Source organism: Bubalus bubalis, chromosome 3, assembly GCF_019923935.1.
Source record: "Bubalus bubalis isolate 160015118507 breed Murrah chromosome 3, NDDB_SH_1, whole genome shotgun sequence".
Taxonomy (NCBI): Eukaryota; Metazoa; Chordata; class Mammalia; order Artiodactyla; family Bovidae; genus Bubalus; species Bubalus bubalis.
Genome location: NC_059159.1, coordinates 100,194,816 through 100,214,276, shown reverse-complemented (window position 1 = coordinate 100,214,276; position 19,461 = coordinate 100,194,816).

Below are 19,461 nucleotides of genomic sequence, written 5' to 3'. Positions count from 1 at the left end.
TCATAGCTGCAGTCACCATCTGCAGTGATTTTGGAGCCCAAGAAAATAAAGTCTGCCATTGTTTCCATTGTTTCCCCATCTATTTGCCATGAAGTGATGGGACCAGATACCATGATGTTAGTTTTTTGCATATTGAGTTTTAAGCCAGCTTTTTCACTCTCTTCTTTCACTCTCATCAAGAGGCTCTTTAGTTCCTCTTTGCTTTCTGCCATTAGGGTGGTGTCATTTGCATATGTGAGGTTATTGATATTTCTCCCAGCGATTCTGATTCCAGCTTCTCATTTGTTATGTATTTTATATGTAGTATCAATAGTGCATATATGTCAATCCCAATCTCCCAATTCATCCCTCCCCTCCTTTCCCCCCTTGATGTCCATACATTTGTTCGCTACATCTGTGTCTGAATTTCTGTTTTGCAAATAAGATCATTTGTACCATTTTTCTAGATTCCACATGTATGAGTTAATATACGATATTCGTTTTTCTCTTTCTGACTGCACTCTATATAACAGTCTCTAGGTCCATCCATTTCTCTACAAATGACCTAATTTCATTCCTTTTTATGGTTGAGTAATATTTTATTGTATATATGAACCACATGTTCTTTATTAATTCCTTGATGAGCTAGATTTTATTTTCTATGTTGATAAAAAAATTGTTCATTTTAACATTTGCCTCCCCTCAGTAGAATAACAGCTTGTGTTGTCTTTCACGTGGATTATTTCATATATTTTGTGCAACCCTGTCAGTTTTCTAATTTATGTGTACACACATGCATGTGCACACACGTGTGTGTGTGCATGGTTCTTCACGACAGTGTGTAGGCATGTACTTCTACCCTCCACTGTATACTCATTCCTTCATTCACTTATTATGTATGCTTAATGAGCACTTCCCCCCCCAAGAATTTTCTGTTCCGCAGGCATTGTGGTAGCTGCTGAGTTTTCATTTGTGTTACAGTTGTGGTGCCATTGCTCGAATTGATGTGGATTGTTCTCAGCTTATCAGTTTACTTATCTAAATTCAATCATCTTTCAAGGCCCACTTCTAATTTAAATGCTATCAGAATTAATCCCTCCACCTCTCCAGTATTCACAGATTGATTGTGAAAGTCTGTAGAAGTGTGATACTACTATATTGGTCATACAGAGCTCTTTGAGTGTAAGTGACAGAAATCTAGCTCAACGTAGTTTAAGCCAAAAGGGGTTGTATAGACTCTCAGATCCAAATTGTGGAGAGGGCAGGATCTGACCCTTAGATTATTTGAAGTGATTCAGTCTAAGGCTCTTGAGGATCTCTCTCTTTTCCTCTATTTCTATCTTTGCTTGTCTCTGACATTCTTGTTGTTTTCCTTTATTCCTAGGGCACACTAATGGACAACAAATGCACACAAATGCATATTTCAGATGGAGCTGAAATATGACCTATATTAGCTTTGAACTACTTATGGCTTTGTAATCAGAGAAAGAAAAGATCCCAGGGGATGATTCTGATTCTGTTTGGTCTAGCTAGAATCCCAAGACCATCTCTGTGGCCTGTTACAATAAGACAGCACATTGAATGTTGAGTTGACAGGAACAATAGCCACTGCAAAGGTTTTCCTGAAAAAATTTCTCCTGGTCTTGTTTTGAGAAAAGTTAAAAGACTCCTATGTTGGTTATTCTGTGTTGTTGCCTGTTGCTCAGTGTGCCATCTATGAGGGGAGTAATCACAATCTTGTATTCTCCTGTTAGGGCAGGTCTGATCCTAGTTAATTTGAGGAAGATCTAAGGTAGGGCTCATTAGATGCAACCATTCTCAGAAAAGAGATCATGAAGAGCCCCTGGGGTCTCTTTCATTTGAGAACCCAGAGCTCTTTGGAGACAGTCACAGGTTTTCAAACACTGTCAATAGCTGTTGTATCCAAGTCACTTGAAGATTGCTACACATCTGCTCCAAGTTAGGTTGCAATCAGCAAACATTATTCTGGTCCTCTTTAGTCTGAGAGATGGCCTGAAAGATGGTGTGGCACCAGTGAACCCAGGTTCATGGTAGTTACTATGTTCCAGTGTTCCTGCCTGGTCCTGGTGTCTCTCATAGGACCTTTCTTCTACTTGGAGTCACCGAAAGGCCAGCTTTGTCCAAGCAGCTGTTCACCAGAACAGATCAAGGTGGGTCAGGAGGACAATTTGGGATGAACTCCCACTGAGAATGTTGATTTTGAGGCCGTAAGGTATGGTGGCCAAATCTGAGGTCACACTACTGAGTTTAAATTTTGTTTCTGTAGCTTATTAGTTTTGAGGTCTCTCTTAAGTTACTTTGATTTTGTGTGCCTCAATTTCCTGACCAGTAAGTTCAGGATAATAAGGCATACTGTTAAACTTCAATAATCTTCACAGGTACTGACCAATTAGACCAAACATGATAGACACTGGCCATAATCCTGGAGTGGGAATCTGGGACCCTCTGCTCTGGTGATTCTTTAGTTGTTAAACATGGTGAATCCAGATAGTCCTAAGGGGGGGTTCACATGACCAGGGTGGCTGCAGAAACATTGAGGGGTTCAAGTTTTGAGTTTTATTACCAGTTAATATTTCAATATTTTCTACTGCTGTACCTGTGGGATTGGTGAAATATTAAGCCTGGGGATAGTAATTGCACTTCACAGAGCTCTTGTCACTCCCTCTAGTTACTATTGTATAAGCCATCTTCTTCTCAACCCTACTGGCATCATTTGCCTTGGACCCACTGTAGATATGTGGAGTTATAATGACAATTTTTTGGGCAGACAGAAGTAAATTGTCTCAAGGAAAGAATGCCTGTTTCTAATTTGCAATGCGTTGCCACATGGGTTAGTGGTGGGGGTGGTTGCTGTAAAGGTTAAATGAGATAACCCATCCCATGTGCTTATGATAATGCAGGTGTATAGAAAAACCTCAGTGTAGGTTCATTATTTGTCTCTGTAAATGAAGTGATGCTGACACACTCACAGCATGCAAAGAAGTAGCTCTTTATCATTCAGCTTGAAACTGGTACCACCCTTCCTGCAATATAAAATGAATTCACGGTAAAATACATTCTATCTTTATCTTTTTTCCTCACTATTGAAAAATTTCAAACATTCAGCCAAGTTAAAAGAATTATACATTAAGCATTCATGTGTCTATGATCTAGACTTAAAAATTAACATTTTTCTGTATTCCTTTTGTCTCATATCTACCTATCCTATCCATTTACCAATTCATTTAAAAATGCATTTCAAAGTGAGCTGAAGGTGTCAGTATACTTCACTTTTAAACTTCAATATGCATATTATTAACTAGAGTTCAATATTTGTTTTTGGTGTTTTTTTTTGTTTAGGTAAAATTTACATACAGTGAAATAGACAAAATTTAATGTACCATTTGATAAGTTTTGATAAATTATTGTAAGATCATCAAGAAAACAAGAGAATGTGACCACAGGCTGACCTACAAGAGCAACCCTGGGCAATGGAGGCTCCTCACCCCTGCCTCCCACTGTGGGTGTGTGTACTAAGTCACTTCAGTCGTGTCTGACTCTTTGTGACCCTATGGACTGTAGCTCGCCAGGCTCCTCTGTCCATGGGGATTCTCTAGACGTGGAGAATGGTTGCCATGTCCTCCTCCAGGGGATCTTCCCAACTCAAGGATGAAACCTGAGTCTCTTACGTCTACCTGCCTTGGCAGGAAGGTTCTTTACCACTAGCACCTGCATTTCCAAATAAATTTTAGAATCACCTTGCTAATTTCTAAAAAAAAAAAGGCTATAGCATATTTACTGGGATTTGGGAAAAAATGTCATCATATAAATGTAGTCTTCCAATTCATAAACATGAAACATTTTCAACATTATTTTAAAATATTTCCAAATTTTTTATAATAGTAAAGTTTTCCTCGAGATTCTTTTAGCAATATTTTATAGTTTTTATGCCTTTTGATTCATTTATTCTTAAGTGTTTTATATCTTTTGAAGATATTGTAAATAGAATTTTAAGGAATTGTATTGTCCATTTTTTGGCTACCAATATAAAAACATAATTGATTTTGTATGTTGACCTTGCAAAATTAATTTAGTAGTTCTAATTGTTGATTTGTAGACTCCAAGTAAATAATTACATCATCTGTGATTATAGAGAGTTTTACTTCTTCCTTTCTGATCTTTATTCCTTTCTGTCTTCTTGCCTTACTGTGCTAGGTAGGATCTCCAGTACAATACTGAACAGAATTGATAAAAATTTTCCTGATTTTGTGGGGAAAGTGTTCAGTATTTTATCATTGATTGTAGTAATAATAATGCTGTTTTCTTTCTTTCAGTTCAGTTCAGTCACTCAGTCATGTCCGACTCTTTGCGACCCCATGAATTGCAGCATGCCAGGCCTCCCTGTCCAACACCAACTCCCAGAGTTCACTCCAGCTCATGTTCATCAAGTCGGTGATGCCATCCAGCCATCTCATCCTCCGTCCCAATCCCTCCCAGCATCAGTCTTTTCCAATAAGTCAACTCTTCACATGAGGTGGCCAAAGTACTGGAGTTTCAGCTTTAGTATCATTCCTTCCAAAGAACACCCAGGACTGATCTCCTTTAGAATGGACTGGCTGGATCTCCTTGCAGTCCGAGGGACTCTCAAGAGTCTTCTCCAACACCACAGTTCAAAAGCATCAATTCTTCGGCGCTCAGCCTTCTTCACTGTCCAACTCTCACATCCATACATGACTACTGGAAAAACCTTAGGTACACTTTACAGTTTTAGGTAGTTCCCTTCTATTCCTAAGTTGCTGAGAGATTTTAGCATAATGGGAATTGAATTTTGTCAAATTATTTTTTGTGTGTGTCAATTGAAATAATAAAAAAATTTCTTCCTTAATTTGTTAATATGATAAATTACATTGATTTTCCAGTGTTAGACCAAACGTACATATCTGGAGTAAGCTCCAACTGGCCATGACATATTGCCATTTTTTCTGTATTATAATATTACTTTATATTTGATTTACTAATATTCCACTGAGAATTTTTTGTTGATGTTCATGAGGACTATTATTTTATAATTTTTTTACCTTTTTAATTTCCTCATCAAACTTTTTATCAAAGTTATGCAAGTCAAAGAAAATGAATTGAGAATCAACCTCCTATTATTTTCTGAAAGAGTTCATGTTAACATTCATATTAGTTAATCTATAAATCTTTGATACAATTCATCAGTAAAATTATCTGGGCCTGGAAGTTTGTGAGATTTGTGAGATAGTTTGTGAGACAGAAATGAGATTATTCATATTCCTATTTCATTTTGCCTTTTTTTTTTTTTTTTTTTTTGGGCTGTACCACATGGCATCAATCCCTACCAGGGATTGAACCTGTGTCCCCTGCAGTGGAAGCACAGGGTCCTAACCACTGGATCACCAGGGAAGTCCCCATTTTGCATCATTTTTGTAAGTTTTATTTCTTGAGGAATTTTCACTTTCATCTAAGTTGTAAAAAAATTTTTTTACATTGTTTATAATATCCCTTTTTTTGTTCTTTTAATGTTTGTAGGATCGGTAATGATCTCCTCTCTTTTACTTTCATTCCTGAAGGTAACATGTGTTTTCTCTTAATCGGTCAGGTTAGGAATTTATCAATTTTGTTAAGGTTTTCCAAACAATCATGTTTTGGTTTAACTTATTTGTTTCTTTTTATTTACTTCTACTCTTATCTGTATTATTTTCTTCCTTCTACTTACTTTGGGTTTAGTTTACTTTTCTTTTTCAACCTCTTTTGATTAAATCTTAGGTCATTGATTTTTGTGACAGCCTGTGTTTTTCAAAGATGGTCATAACAACGAATCTTATCCCACCTGCTCTTCTAGAACTTTATTAAAATGGCTGTCTGGGGAGGCCTTACATATAGCTATGAAAAGAAGAGAAGCGAAAAGCAAAGGAGAAAAGCAAAGATATAAACATCTGAATGCAGAGTTCCAAAGAATAGCAAGAAGAGATAAGAAAGCCTTCTTCAGTGATCAATGCAAAGAAATAGAGGAAAACAACAGAATGGGAAAGACTAGGGATCTCTTCAAGAAAATCAGAGATACCAAGGGAACATTTCATGCAAAGATGGGCTCGATAAAGGACAGAAATGGTATGGACCTAACAGAAGCAGAAGATATTAAGAAGAGATGGCAAGAATACATAGAAGAACTGTACAAAGAAGATCTTCACGACCCAGATAATCACAATGGTGTGATCACTGACCTAGAGCCAGACATCCTGGAATGTGAAGTCAAGTGGGCCTTAGAAAGCATCACTACGAACAAAGCTAGTGGAGGTGATGGAATTCCAGTTGAGCTATTCCAAATCCTGAAAGATGATGCTGTGAAAGTGCTGCACTCAATATGCCAGCAAATTTGGAAAACTCAGCAGTGGCCACAGGACTGGAAAAGGTCAGTTTTCATTCCAATCCCAAAGAAAGGCAATGCCAAAGAATGCTCAAACTACTGCACAATTGCACTCATCTCACACGCTAGTAAAGTAATGCTCAAAATTCTCCAAGCCAGGCTTCAGCAATATGTGAACCGTGAACTTCCTGATGTTCAAGCTGGTTTTAGAAAAGGTAGAGGAACCAGAGATCAAATTGCCAACATCTGCTGGATCATGGAAAAAGCAAGAGAGTTCCAGAAAAACATCGAATTCTGCTTTATTGACTATGCCAAAGCCTTTGACTGTGTGGATCACAATAAACTGTGGAAAATTCTGAAAGAGATGGGAATACCAGACCACCTGATCTGCCTCTTGAGAAATTTGTATGCAGGTCAGGAAGCAACAATTAGAACTGGACATGGAACAACAGACTGGTTCCAAGTAGGAAAAGGAGTATGTCAAGGCTGTATGTTGTCACCCTGTTTATTTAACTTATATGCAGAGTACATCATGAGAAACGCTGGACTGGAAGAAGCACAGGCTGGAATCAAGATTGCCAGGAGAAATATCAATAACCTCAAATATGCAGATGACAGTACCCATATGGCAGAAAGTGAAGAGGAACTCAAAAGACTCTTGATGAAAGTGAAAGTGGAGAGTGAAAAAGTTGGCTTAAAGCTCAACATTCAGAAAACGAAGATCATGGCATCTGGTCCCATCACTTCATGGGAAATAGATGGGGAAGCAGTGGAAACAGTGTCAGACTTTATTTTTTTGGGCTCCAGAATCACTACAGATGGTGACCGCAACCATGAAATTAAAAGATGCTTACTCCTTGGAAGGAAAGTTATGACCAACCGAGAGAGCATATTCAAAGACATTACTTTACCAACAAAGGTTCGGCTAGTCAAGGCTATGGTTTTTCCTGTGGTCATGTATGGATGTGAGAGTTGGACTGTGAAGAAGGCTGAGCGCCGAAGAACTGATGCTTTTGAACTGTGGTGTTGGAGAAGACTCTTGAGAGTCCCTTGGACTGCAAGGAGATCCAACCAGTCCATTCTGAAGGAGATCAGCCCTGGGATTTCTTTGGAAGGAATGATGCTAAAGCTGAAACTCCAGTACTTTGGCCACTTCATGCGAAGAGTTGACTCATTGGAAAAGACTCTGATGCTGGGAGGGATTGGGGGCAGGAGGAGAAGGGGACGACAGAGGATGAGATGGCTGGATGGCATCACTGACTCGATGGACGTGAGTCTGGGTGAACTCCGGGAGTTGGTGATGGACAGGGAGGCCTGGCGTGCTGTGATTCGTGGGGTCGCAAAGAGTCGGACACAACTGAGCGACTGGTCTGATCTGATCATAAGTGAAGTTGAATTTCCCTCCCCTTGAATTTGGGGTGGAGAGAGCTTATGATTCACTTGTAACAAACACAGGGCAGTGAAAGAAATGCAGTGGGAGTTTTGAGATAGGTTTTGAAAAAGCAATGCAACATCTACCTTGTTAGCTGTTAGTTTTGTGTTTAGAATCTAAGTCTTCATGTAAGAAGGCAAATTACCCTGAAACCTTAATGCTATGAGAAAGCCAAGACTTGTGTATGTATTGGGACGGTCCTAGCTTTCAAGTTCTCCCAGTCCAGGAGCCAGAGAAGTGAATGAATGAGTATTAAGATGACTCAGGATCTAGCCTGAGTCCCCCTCAACCTTAATGTCTTCCCTGAAGCCTCTTCGCTTTCTAGATAGTAGCCCCCAATTCAGCATCCTACATGGTACTTACTGAGGCCAGGAGAAGACTGGAAAACACAGAACTCATTCAGGCCCAATACCTTCTTCCAAGTGTCAACAATCCTCTAATTTCTGTCTGCTTCTGGCTATGCTAATACTTTAGGGTGTGTTGGCCTAATAGAAGCTGCTTAGCCATTCATTACCAGAAATGGAAACTCACCATCTATCTTTAAATCCATGATTGTATTACCTGCTATATTTACAGAGTCAACCTAATACAAATATTTAGTATTTGTCACAGTTTTGGTAAGCTTGTTTAGGGATTTTTTTCAAATTTTTAACATATTGGGAGTCTCTCTCCTGGAAGGCCTTTGTCCTTCTGAGCCCAGTTCTCCATCAGGTCCCAGAGAGCAGCCAGAGCAGAACTGACCTCCACTTCAACTGCTCTCACTCTGGAGTTCAGGATGGAGGTCCGTGTGTCTTCTCCTAAATAACTGGCCTTGAACACTTTAGCAGACTTACCTTGCTATTTGGGTAGAATTTTCAGAGAATAGATATACCCAACAAACTCCAAATGCAAAGAAGTAAAATAAAAACTGAGGAATCTTAGGGCCACAGGCTGGAGGGGCTGGGAGCAGTCAGAAAAGGTCTCACCTCTGGCCGTGGTAGATGCTACACCAGGAGGGAAAGATATACCCAACTGAATGCAGAGTTCCAGAGAATAGCAAGGAGAGACAGACAAAAACAATAGAATGGGAAAGACTAGAGATTTCTTCGAGAAAATTTGAGATACCAAGGGAACATTTCATGCAATGATGGGCTCAATAAAGGACAGAAATGGCAAGGACATAACAAATGCAGAAGAGATTAAGAAGAGGTGGTAAGAATACACAGAAAAACTGCTCAAAAAAGGTCTTAATGACCCGGTTAGCCACAATGGTGTGGTCACTCATCTAGAGCCAGACATCCTGGAGTGTGAAGTCAAGTGGGCCTTAGAAAGCATTACTACGAACAAAGCTAGTGGAGATGATGACATTCCAGCTGAGCTATTTCAAATCCTAAAAGATGATGCTGTTAAAGGGCTGCACTCAATATGCCAGCAAATTGGGAAAACTCAGCAGTTTCCACAGGACTGGAAAAGTTTTCATTCCGATCCCAAGAAGGGCAATGCCAAAGAACATTCCAACTGCCAAACAGTTGTGCTCATTTCACATGCTAGTAAGTTAATGCTCAAAATCCTTCAAGCTGTTGAAGCTAGGCTTCAGATGTACAAGCTGGATTTAGAAAAGGCAGAAGAACCAGATCAAATTGCCAACATCCATTGGATCATAGAAAAAGCAAAGGAATTCCAGAAAAACATCTACTTCTGCTTAATTGACTACACTAAAGCCTTTAACTGTGTGGATCACAACAAACTGTGGAAAATTCTTAAAGAGATTCTTAATATCACACCACCTTACCTGTCCCCTGAGAAACCTGTATGCAGTTTAAGAAGCAACAGAACTGGACATGGAACAATGGACTGGTTCAAAATTGACAACAGAATGTGCTAAGGTTATATATTGTCACCCTATTTACTTAACTTCCATGCAGAGTGCATCATGTGAAATACCAGGCTGGATGAATCACAAGCTGGAATCAAGATTGCTGGGAGAAATATCAATAACCTCAGATATGCAAATGATACCACTCAAATGGAAGAAAACAAAGAAGGTACTTTATAAAGAACTTCTTGATGAGAGTGAAAGAGGAGAGTGAAAAAGGTGGCTTAAAACTCAACATTCAAAAAACCAAGATCATGACATCCAGTCCCATCAGTCCATGGCAAATAGATAGGGAAAAAGTGGAAACAGTGACAGATTTTATTTTCTTGGGCTCCAAAATCACTGCAGATGGTGACTGTGGCCATGAAATTAAAAGATGCTTGCTCCTTGGAAGAGAAGCTATTACAAATCTAGACAGCGTATTAAAAAGCAGACACATCACTTTGCCAACAAAGGTCTATGTAATCAAAGCCAGGTTTTTTCCAGTAGTCATGTGTGGATTTGAGAACTGGACCATAAGGAAGGCAGAGTGGTGAACAATTGATTCTTTCGAACTGTGGTGCTAGAGAAGACTCTTTTGAATCCCTTGAATAGGAAAGAGATCAAATCAATCAATCCTAAAGGAAATAAACCCTGAATAGTCATTGAAAGGACTGATGCTGGAGCTCCAATACTTTGTCCTCTGATGTAAAGAGCTGACTTATTGGAAAAGACCATGATGCTGGGAAAGATTGAGGGCAGGAAGAGAAGGGGGTGACAAAGGATGAGATGATTGGATGGCATCACTGACTCAATGGACATTAGTTAGTGCCAACTCCAGGAGATAGTGCAGGACAGGGAAGCCTTGCTTGCTGCAGTCCATGAGGTCACAAAGAGTTGGGCATGACTTAGCGACTGAACAGCAACACCAGGAAGGCATTGAATTCTGCATTCCTGTCTGCAGCCCACCCCATCCCAAGGCTGCACTGAGCTCATCTCTGCAGCATTGAATGCTGTATGTTTTTCTGTGATATTTTCTTTTGGGGTGAATTATTTTTGGCTGGGATAGAATATTGTGTCCCCTTTTCCTCCAGGAGGTGGGAACAGAGATGGCTTTTGGGAAACAAAAAGTGAGGTCTATCCTCAAAGTTAATTGAAGCCAATCATTATAATTTATTAAAAGTGCAATTCTGTTCAGAACATGAAATGGGGATAATGGCTTAATAGACACATAAATGAGTGTGAAATCATGCACAGCCGAGAAGGGACCCAAGATAAAAGTGGAAAAGGAGTAATGGTGCAGAGAGGGGACCATAGTTTCTGATTAAAGCCACAGGTAACCATCTGTGAAGGTTATTACTAAGAATCTGAGGAACAGTCCTCTGGTAGGGAGGTCTGTGGGGCTTTCCAGGTGGCTCAGTGGTAAAGAAAGTACCTGCCAAAGCAGGAGATGCAAGAGATGTGGGTTCACCCCTGGGTCGGGAAGATCCCATGGAGAAGGAAATGGTAACCCACTCCAGTATTTTTGCCTAGAAAATTCCACAGACAGGGGAGCCTGGTGGGCTGCAGTCCTTGGGGTTGCAAAGAGTCAAATATGACTGAGCATGCATGCACAGAGAGGTCTGCAGTGTTGTGTGTGTTCATGTGTATGTATGTGTGAGCTTAGGGGAAGAAGTGGGTATGGGAGCTCTGTAATATGAGAATACAAGCTGAGTACAGAGATTGGGGAAAAAATAAACCAGACATCTGCCCACTCTCTCTTTTACTTTTCAACCTCTAGACACTTTTTTTTTTGTTTTTTTTAAACTAAAAGCACAGATCCCTAGGTTGGGAAGATCCCTTGGAGGAGGGCATGGCAATGCACTCCAGTATGCTTGCCTGGACAATCCTTATGGACAAAGGAGTCTGGTGGGCTGCAGTCCATGGGGTCACAAGGAGTTGGACATAACTGAATGACTAAGCACAGAACAGCACATACTCCTTGATGTGGAAAGGATCCTAGAATTTAAGAGAATTACCAGACAGCTTTCAACTTTCTATTGTCACAAGTATTTATTTAACACTCTCTATGTGCCAACCATTGTGCCTGGAGTTGGAATTCAGTATTGAACAGTATCAGGGGATTCCCTGGAGGCTCAGATGGTAAAGCGTCTGCCTGCAATGCAGGAGACCAGGTCAGGAAGATCCCCTGGAGAAGGAAATGGCAATCCACTCCAATATTCTTACCTGGAAAATTGCATGGATGGAGGAGCCTATCAACCCAGTTCCTGCCATTTATGGAACTTACAATCTAGTGAGGAAAGAGGCTTTCTTTGAGCAGATATTATGCAGATAACTGATCAATCATAACCGTGCTAAGTGGCAGAAAGCAGAAGTGAGTGCTCTGTATGCAAGTACAGTGGAACCTGATGTAGAAGCTGTAGAATGGAGGGCCAGTGCAGGGAAGGGTGGCCCCAGAAAAGTGGTTTTGGATTGAGACTTTAGGGATGAGCTAGAGTTGGCCTGGTGAAGAGTGGGAAGAGAAAAGGAGATCCATTTGAGAAACTGAAAAATGTCAGTGAAGCTGGAAAGGGGAGGGATGGGTGGGGAAGCTTTATGAACTTGGGTGAGTTGGGTGGCTGGGTAGTTGGAAGCTGTTGAGAAAAGAGGCTTAAGGAAACTGAGCAGGAGAGGTAGGCAGGGGCTAGACCCTGCTGTGGAGGCATGGCCAGGGTATTGACAGGACCAACCAAAACATAACATAGCAATGATCTTCCTTTCCTTAGGGTCTTATGGTTGGTTTTCTTCTGCTCTCCATGGCAATCCAAGGCTGTGTAGGATAAACACAGCGTTGATGAGGGCGTGAAGCTAACACTTTAAAGAGTCAAGAAGTCATTTCTTTCTAAATAGATTAAGGTAATACCAAACAATGAGTCTAAGTGGTCTTAGAAATTTTTTTTTTTTTCAGTTGGGAACTGGTCAAACTGGAATGTTGACAGAAAATTGTATAGATTTTCATTTTCTTAAACAAACAAACTTATTTAACCTGTTTTGAGAACATTCTCAAAGAATGCTTCTTTAGAATCTTTCTACCCAGTTCACTGTTAACTGCAGGGAACCCCTCACAGAAACCTGTAAATAAGCAACTCTGGAATTAAATTGCCTCCCAGCTATCTTAAGCAAATATCCTACAAGGGAAATTGTGTTATCTAACTGGCTAGTTGATTCTTGGCTTTTTTCAGCTTCAAGAAAGAATTTAAATGGAATCCCTGTGTGTTACTCTCATTTCAAATCCTTTGGAGCAGATAAACATTATCATGAAACTGGCCAAGGATGAAATTTAAATAAGTAGTGATTGGAAAGGATGACAGTAAGAGTTTCCAACTCACAAAAACAGACAAATTAGTTTAATTAACTGCAAAATTTGGAGGACAAAGATATGGGGGAAATTATTTATGTTGATGTGAAATGCATGCTCAATATTTTTGTAAACAAACCTCTTAGGGGATGGGAACCCCATGAATATAATCATCCCTCAAAAATGTACCAACAAAGAGCAGTTTGGAGCCAAAGACATAATTTTCCCCTTGTAAGTTTACTGTCCATTTATATGGCAGCATAGATGACAGGCCGCTCCTCACCAAAGTGTATCGTCCTCTGTTGTGCCATTATAGTGCTGGTCTGACTGTGTGTGGGGGGGGGATCTTGGTGGCCGCTCATGTGGTTGAATCATTGTCTGAATAGAGGAGATAGAGGCTGTTTTTATGTTAGAAGCAGCCACCCTTTCCTGATGTCTGGGGTGGAAAGGACTTTGAATATACAGTGGAGCACAGCATGGAGTAGTGGAAAGTTATTACCTTTGCCCAGTGGTTAGCAAGGGATGCTTTCACATCAAAGTGGACAGCTAACTTCTGCTGTCCTTCCTCCCCCATGGTGAAGCCACATAAGCACCTAAATCTCCAGTTTGCTCTTCCGTTACTCTGGTTGTGTAGACAAGGACTAGTTGTGATACAGTAATTTTTTCCTGGGATGGTAAACCGACACTGGGGAAGGGAATATCTTTCTGTTGGAGAAGATAAGCTGGGAGGAAGTGACTCCAGGGCTGCTGCTACCATGTTTTGTTTTGTTTTTACAATCCAGAGAGACACGAAGCTGAAAAGAGTGAGACAAGTAATTTCAGCATTGTTGAATCCCTGAGGTTTTGGTTCTTATAGCATTTGTCCTTCCTTCCTTTTTTCCTTTGGACAGTTAGTTCAGTTCAGTCTCACAGTCATGTCCAACTCTTTATGACTCCATGGACTGCAGCATGCCAGGCCTTCCTGTCCATAACCAACTGGTGGATTTTGCTCAAACTCATGTCCATTGAGTCAGTGATGCCATCCAACCATCTCATCCTCTGTCATCCCCTTCACCTCCCACCTTCAGTCTTTCCCAACGTCAGGGTCTTTTCAAATGAGTTAATTCTTCATATCAGGTGGCCAAAGTATTGAAGTTTCAGTTTCACTATCAGTTCTTCCAATGAAATTCAGGACCGATTTCCTTTAGGATGGACTGGTTGGATCTCCTTGCAGTCCAAGGGACTCTTAAGAGTCTTCTCCAACACCACAGTTCAAAAGCATGATTTCTTCATCACTCAGCTTTCTTTATAGTCCAACTCTCACATCCATACATGACTACTGGAAAAAACTTGGCTTTGATTACATAGACCTTTGTTGGCAAAGTGATGTGTCTGCTTTTTAATACACTGTCTAGATTTGTAATAGCTTCTCTTCCAAGGAGCAAGCATCTTTTAATTTCATGGCCACAGTCACCATCTGCAGTGATTTTGGAGCCCAAGAAAATAAAATCTGTCACTGTTTCCACTTTTTCCCTATCTATTTGCCATGGACTGATGGGACTGGATGTCATGATCTTGGTTTTTTGAATGTTGAGTTTTAAGCCACCTTTTTCACTCTCCTCTTTCACTCTCATCAAGAAGTTCTTTATAAAGTACCTTCTTTGTTTTCTTCCATTTGAGTGTTATCATTTGCATATCTGAGATTATTGATATCTCTCCCAGCAACCTTGATTCCAGCTTGTGCTTCATCCAGCCTAGCATTTCTCGTGATGTATTCTGCATATAAGTTAAATAAGCAGGGTGACAATATACAGCCTTGACTTACTCCTTTCCCTATTTGGAGCCAGTCTGTTGTTCCATGTCTAGTTCTAACTGTTGCTTCCTGATCTGCATACACATTTCTCAAGAGGCAGGTCAGGTGGTCTGGTATTTGCATCTCTTTCAGAATTTTCCAGAGTTTGTTGTGATCCACACAGTCAAAGGCTTTGATGTAGTCAATAAAGCAGAAATAGATGTTTTTATGTAACTCTCTTGCTTTTTTGATGATTCAACGGATGTTGGCAATTTGATCTCTGGTTCCTCTGCCTCTTCTGAATCCAGCTTGAACATCTGGGAAATTCACAGTTCATGTACTGTTGAAGCCTGGCTTAGAGAATTTTGAGCATTACTTTACTAACGTGTGAGATGAGTGCAACTGTGTGGTAGTTTGAGCATTCTTTGGCATTGCCTTTCTTAGGGATTGGAATGAAAACTGACCTTTTCCAGTTCTGTGGCCACTGCTGAGTTTTCCCAATTTGCTGGCATATTGAGTGCAGCACTTTCACAGCATCATCTTTTAGGATTTGAAATAGCTCCACTGAAATTCCATCACCTCCACGAACTTTGTTCGTAGTGATGCTTCCTAAGGGCCACGTGACTTCGCATTCCAGGATGTCTGGCTCTAGGTGAGTGATCACACCATCAGGATTATCTGGGTCATGAAGATCTTTTGTATATAGTTCTTCTGTGTATTCTTGCCACCTCTTCTTAATATGTTCTACTTCTGTTAGGTCCATACCATTTCTGTCCTTTATTGTGCCCATCTTTGCATAAAATGTTCCCTTGGTGTCTCTAATTTTCTTGAAGAGATCTCTAGTCTTTCCATTCTATTGTTTTCCTCAATTTCTTTGCATTGATCACTGAAGAGGTCTTTCTTATCCCCTTGCTATTCTTTGGAACTCTGCATTCAAATGGATATATCTTTCCTTTTCTTCTTTGGTTTTCACTTCTCTTCTTTTCACAGCTATTTGTAAGGCCTCCTCAGACAGCCATTTTCCTTTTTTGCATTTCTTTTTCTTGGGAATGGTCTTAATTCCTGTTTCCTGTACAATGTCATGAACCTCGTCCATAGTACTTCAGGCACTCTGTCTATCAGATCTAATCCCTTAAATTTATTTGTCACTTCCACTGTATAATTGTCAGGGATTTGATTTAGGTCATACCTGAATGGTCTAGTGGTTTTCTCTACTTTCTTCAATTTAAGTCTGAATTTGGCAATAAAGAGTTTATGATCTGAGCCACAGTCAGCTCCTGGTCTTGTTTTTTGCTGACTGTATAGAGCTTCTCCATCTTTGGCTGCAAAGAATATAATCAATCTGATTTCGGTATTGATCTTCTGGTGATGTCCATGTGTGGAATCTTCTCTTGTGTTGTTGGAAGAGGTTGTTTGCTATGACCAGTGCATTCTCTTGGCAAAACTCTATTAGTCTTTGCCCTGCTTCATTCTGTACTTCAAGGCCAAATTTGCCTGTTACTCCAAGTATTTCTTTTTTTTTTTTTTCCTAATTTTATTTTATTTTTAAACTTTACAATATTGTATTAGTTTTGCCAAACATCAAAATGAATCCACCACAGGTATACCCGTGGTCCCCATCCTGAACCCTCCTCCCTCCCTGTACCCTCCCTCTGGGTCATCCCAGTGCACCAGCCCCAAGCATCCAGTATCGTGCATCGAACCTGGACTGGCGACTCGTTTCATACATGATATTATATATGTTTCAATGCCATTCTCCTAAATCTCCCCACCCTCTCCCTCTCCCACAGAGTCCATAAGACTGATCTATACATCAGTGTCTCTTTTGCTGTCTCGTACACAGGGTTATTGTTACCATCTTTCTAAATTCCATATATATGCGTTAGTATACTGTATTGGTGCTTTTCTTTCTGGCTTACTTCACTCTGTATAATAGGCTCCAGTTTCATCCCCCTCATTAGAACTGATTCAAATGTATTCTTTTTAATGGCTGAGTAATACTCCATTGTGTATATGTACCACAGCTTTCTTATCCATTCATCTGCTGATGGGCATCTAGGTTGCTTCCATATCCTGGCTATTATAAACAGTGCTGCGATGAACATTGGGGTACACGTGTCTCTTTCCCTTCTGGTTTCCTCAGTGTGTATGCCCAGCAGTGGGATTGCTGGATCATAAGGCAGTTCTATTTCCAGTTTTTTAAGGAATCTCCACACTGTTCTCCATAGTGGCTGTACCAGTTTGCATTCCCACCAACAGTGTAAGAGGGTTCCCTTTTCTCCACACCCTCTCCAGCATTTATTACTTGTAGACTTTTGGGTCGCAGCCATTCTGACTGGCGTGTAATGGTACCTCATAGTGGTTTTGATTTGCATTTCTCTGATAATGAGTGATGTTGAGCATCTTTTCATGTGTTTGTTAGCCATCTGTATGTCTTCTTTGGAGAAATGTCTATTTAGTTCTTTGGCCCATTTTTTGATTGGGTCATTTGTTTTTCTGGAGTTGAGCTGTAGGAGCTGCTTGTATATTTTTGAGATTAGTTGTTTGTCAGTTGCTTCATTTGCTATTATCTTCTCCCATTCTGAAGGCTGCCTTTTCACCTTGCTAATAGTTTCCTTTGTTGTGCAGAAGCTTTTAATTTTAATTAGGTCCCATTTGTTTATTTTTGCTTTTATTTCCAATATTCTGGGAGGTGGGTCATAGAGGATCCTCCTGTGATGTATGTCGGAGAGTGTTTTGCCTATGTTCTCCTCTAGGAGTTTTATAGTTTCTGGTCTTATGTTTAGATCTTTAATCCATTTTGAGTTTATTTTTGTGTATGGTGTTAGAAAGTGTTCTAGTTTCATTCTTTTACAAGTGGTTGACCAGTTTTCCCAGCACCACTTGTTAAAGAGATTGTCTTTAATCCATTGTATATTCTTACCTCCTTTGTCAAAGATAAGGTGTCCATATGTGCGTGGATTTTTCTCTGGGCTTTCTATTTTGTTCCATTGATCTATATTTCTGTCTTTGTGCCAGTACCATACTGTCTTGATAACTGTGGCTTTGTAATAGAGCCTGAAGTCAGGCAGGTTGATTCCTCCAGTTACATTCTTCTTTCTCAAGATAGCTTTGGCTATTCGAGGCTTTTTGTATTTCCATACAAATTGTGAAATTTTTTGTTCTAGCTCTGTGAAGAATACCATTGGTAGCTTGATGGGGATGGCATTGAATCTATAAATTGCTTTGGGTAGTGTAGTCATTTTCACTATATTGATTCTTCCAATCCATGAACATGGTATATTTCTCCATCTATTAGTGTCCTCTTTGATTTCTTTCACCAGTGGTTTATAGTTTTCTATATATAGGTCTTTAGTTTCTTTAGGTAGATATATTCCTAAGTATTCCTTATTCTTTCTTTAGGTAGATATATTCCTAAGTATTCCTTATTCTTTCCATTGCAATGGTGAATGGAATTGTTTCCTTAATTTCTCTTTCTGTTTTCTCATTATTATTGTATAGGAATACAAGGGATTTCTGTGTGTTGATTTTATATCCTGCAACTTTACTATAATCATTGATTAGTTCTAGTAATTTTCTGGTGGAGTCTTTAGGGTTTTCTATGTAGAGGATCATGTCATCTGCAAATAGTGAGAGTTTTACTTCTTTTCCAATTTGGATTCCTTTTATTTCTTTTTCTGCTCTGATTGCTGTGGCCAAAACTTCCAAAACTATGTTGAATAGTAATGGTGAAAGTGGGCACCCTTGTCTTGTTCCTGACTTTAGAGGAAATGCTTTCAATTTTTCACCATTGAGGATAATGTTTGCTGTGTGTTTGTCATATAGCTTTGATTATGTTGAGGTATGTTCCTTCTATTCCTGCTTTCTGGAGAGTTTTGATCATAAATGGATGTTGAATTTTGTCAAAGGCTTTCTCTGCATCTATTGAGATAATCATATGCTTTTTATTTTTCAATTTGTTAATGTGGTGTATTACATTGATTGATTTGCGGATATTGAAGAATCCTTGCATCCCTGGGATAAAGCCCACTTGGTCATGGTATATGATCTTTTTAATGTGTTGTTGGATTCTGATTGCTAGAATCTTGTTAAGGATTTTTGCATCTATGTTCATCAGTGATATTGGCCTGTAGTTTTCTTTTTCTGTGGCATCTTTGTCAGGTTTTGGTATTAGGGTGATGGTGGCCTCATAGAATGAGTCTGGACGTTTACCTTCCTCTGCAATTTTCTGCAAGGGTTTGCGCAGGATAGGTATTAGCTCTTCTCTAAATTTTTGGAAGAATTCAGCCGTGAAGCCGTCTGGACCTGGGCTTTTGTTTGCCGGAAGATTTTTGATTACAGTTTCAATTTCCGTACTTGTGATGGGTCTGCTAAGATTTTCTATTTCTTCCTGGTCAAGTTTTGGAAAGTTGTACTTTTCTAAGAATTTGTCAATTTCTTCCACGTTGTCCATTTTATTGGCATATAATTGTTGATAGTAGTCTCTTACGATCCTTTGTATTTCTGTGTTGTCTGTTGTGATCTCTCCATTTTCATTTCTAATTTTATTGATTTGATTTTTCTCCCTTTGTTTCTTGATGAGTCTGGCTAATGGTTTGTCAATTTTATTTATCCTTTCAAAGAACCAGCTTTTGGCTTTGTTGATTTTTGCTACGGTCTCTTTTGTTTCTTTTGCATTTATTTATGCCCTAATTTTTAAGATTTCTTTCCTTCTACT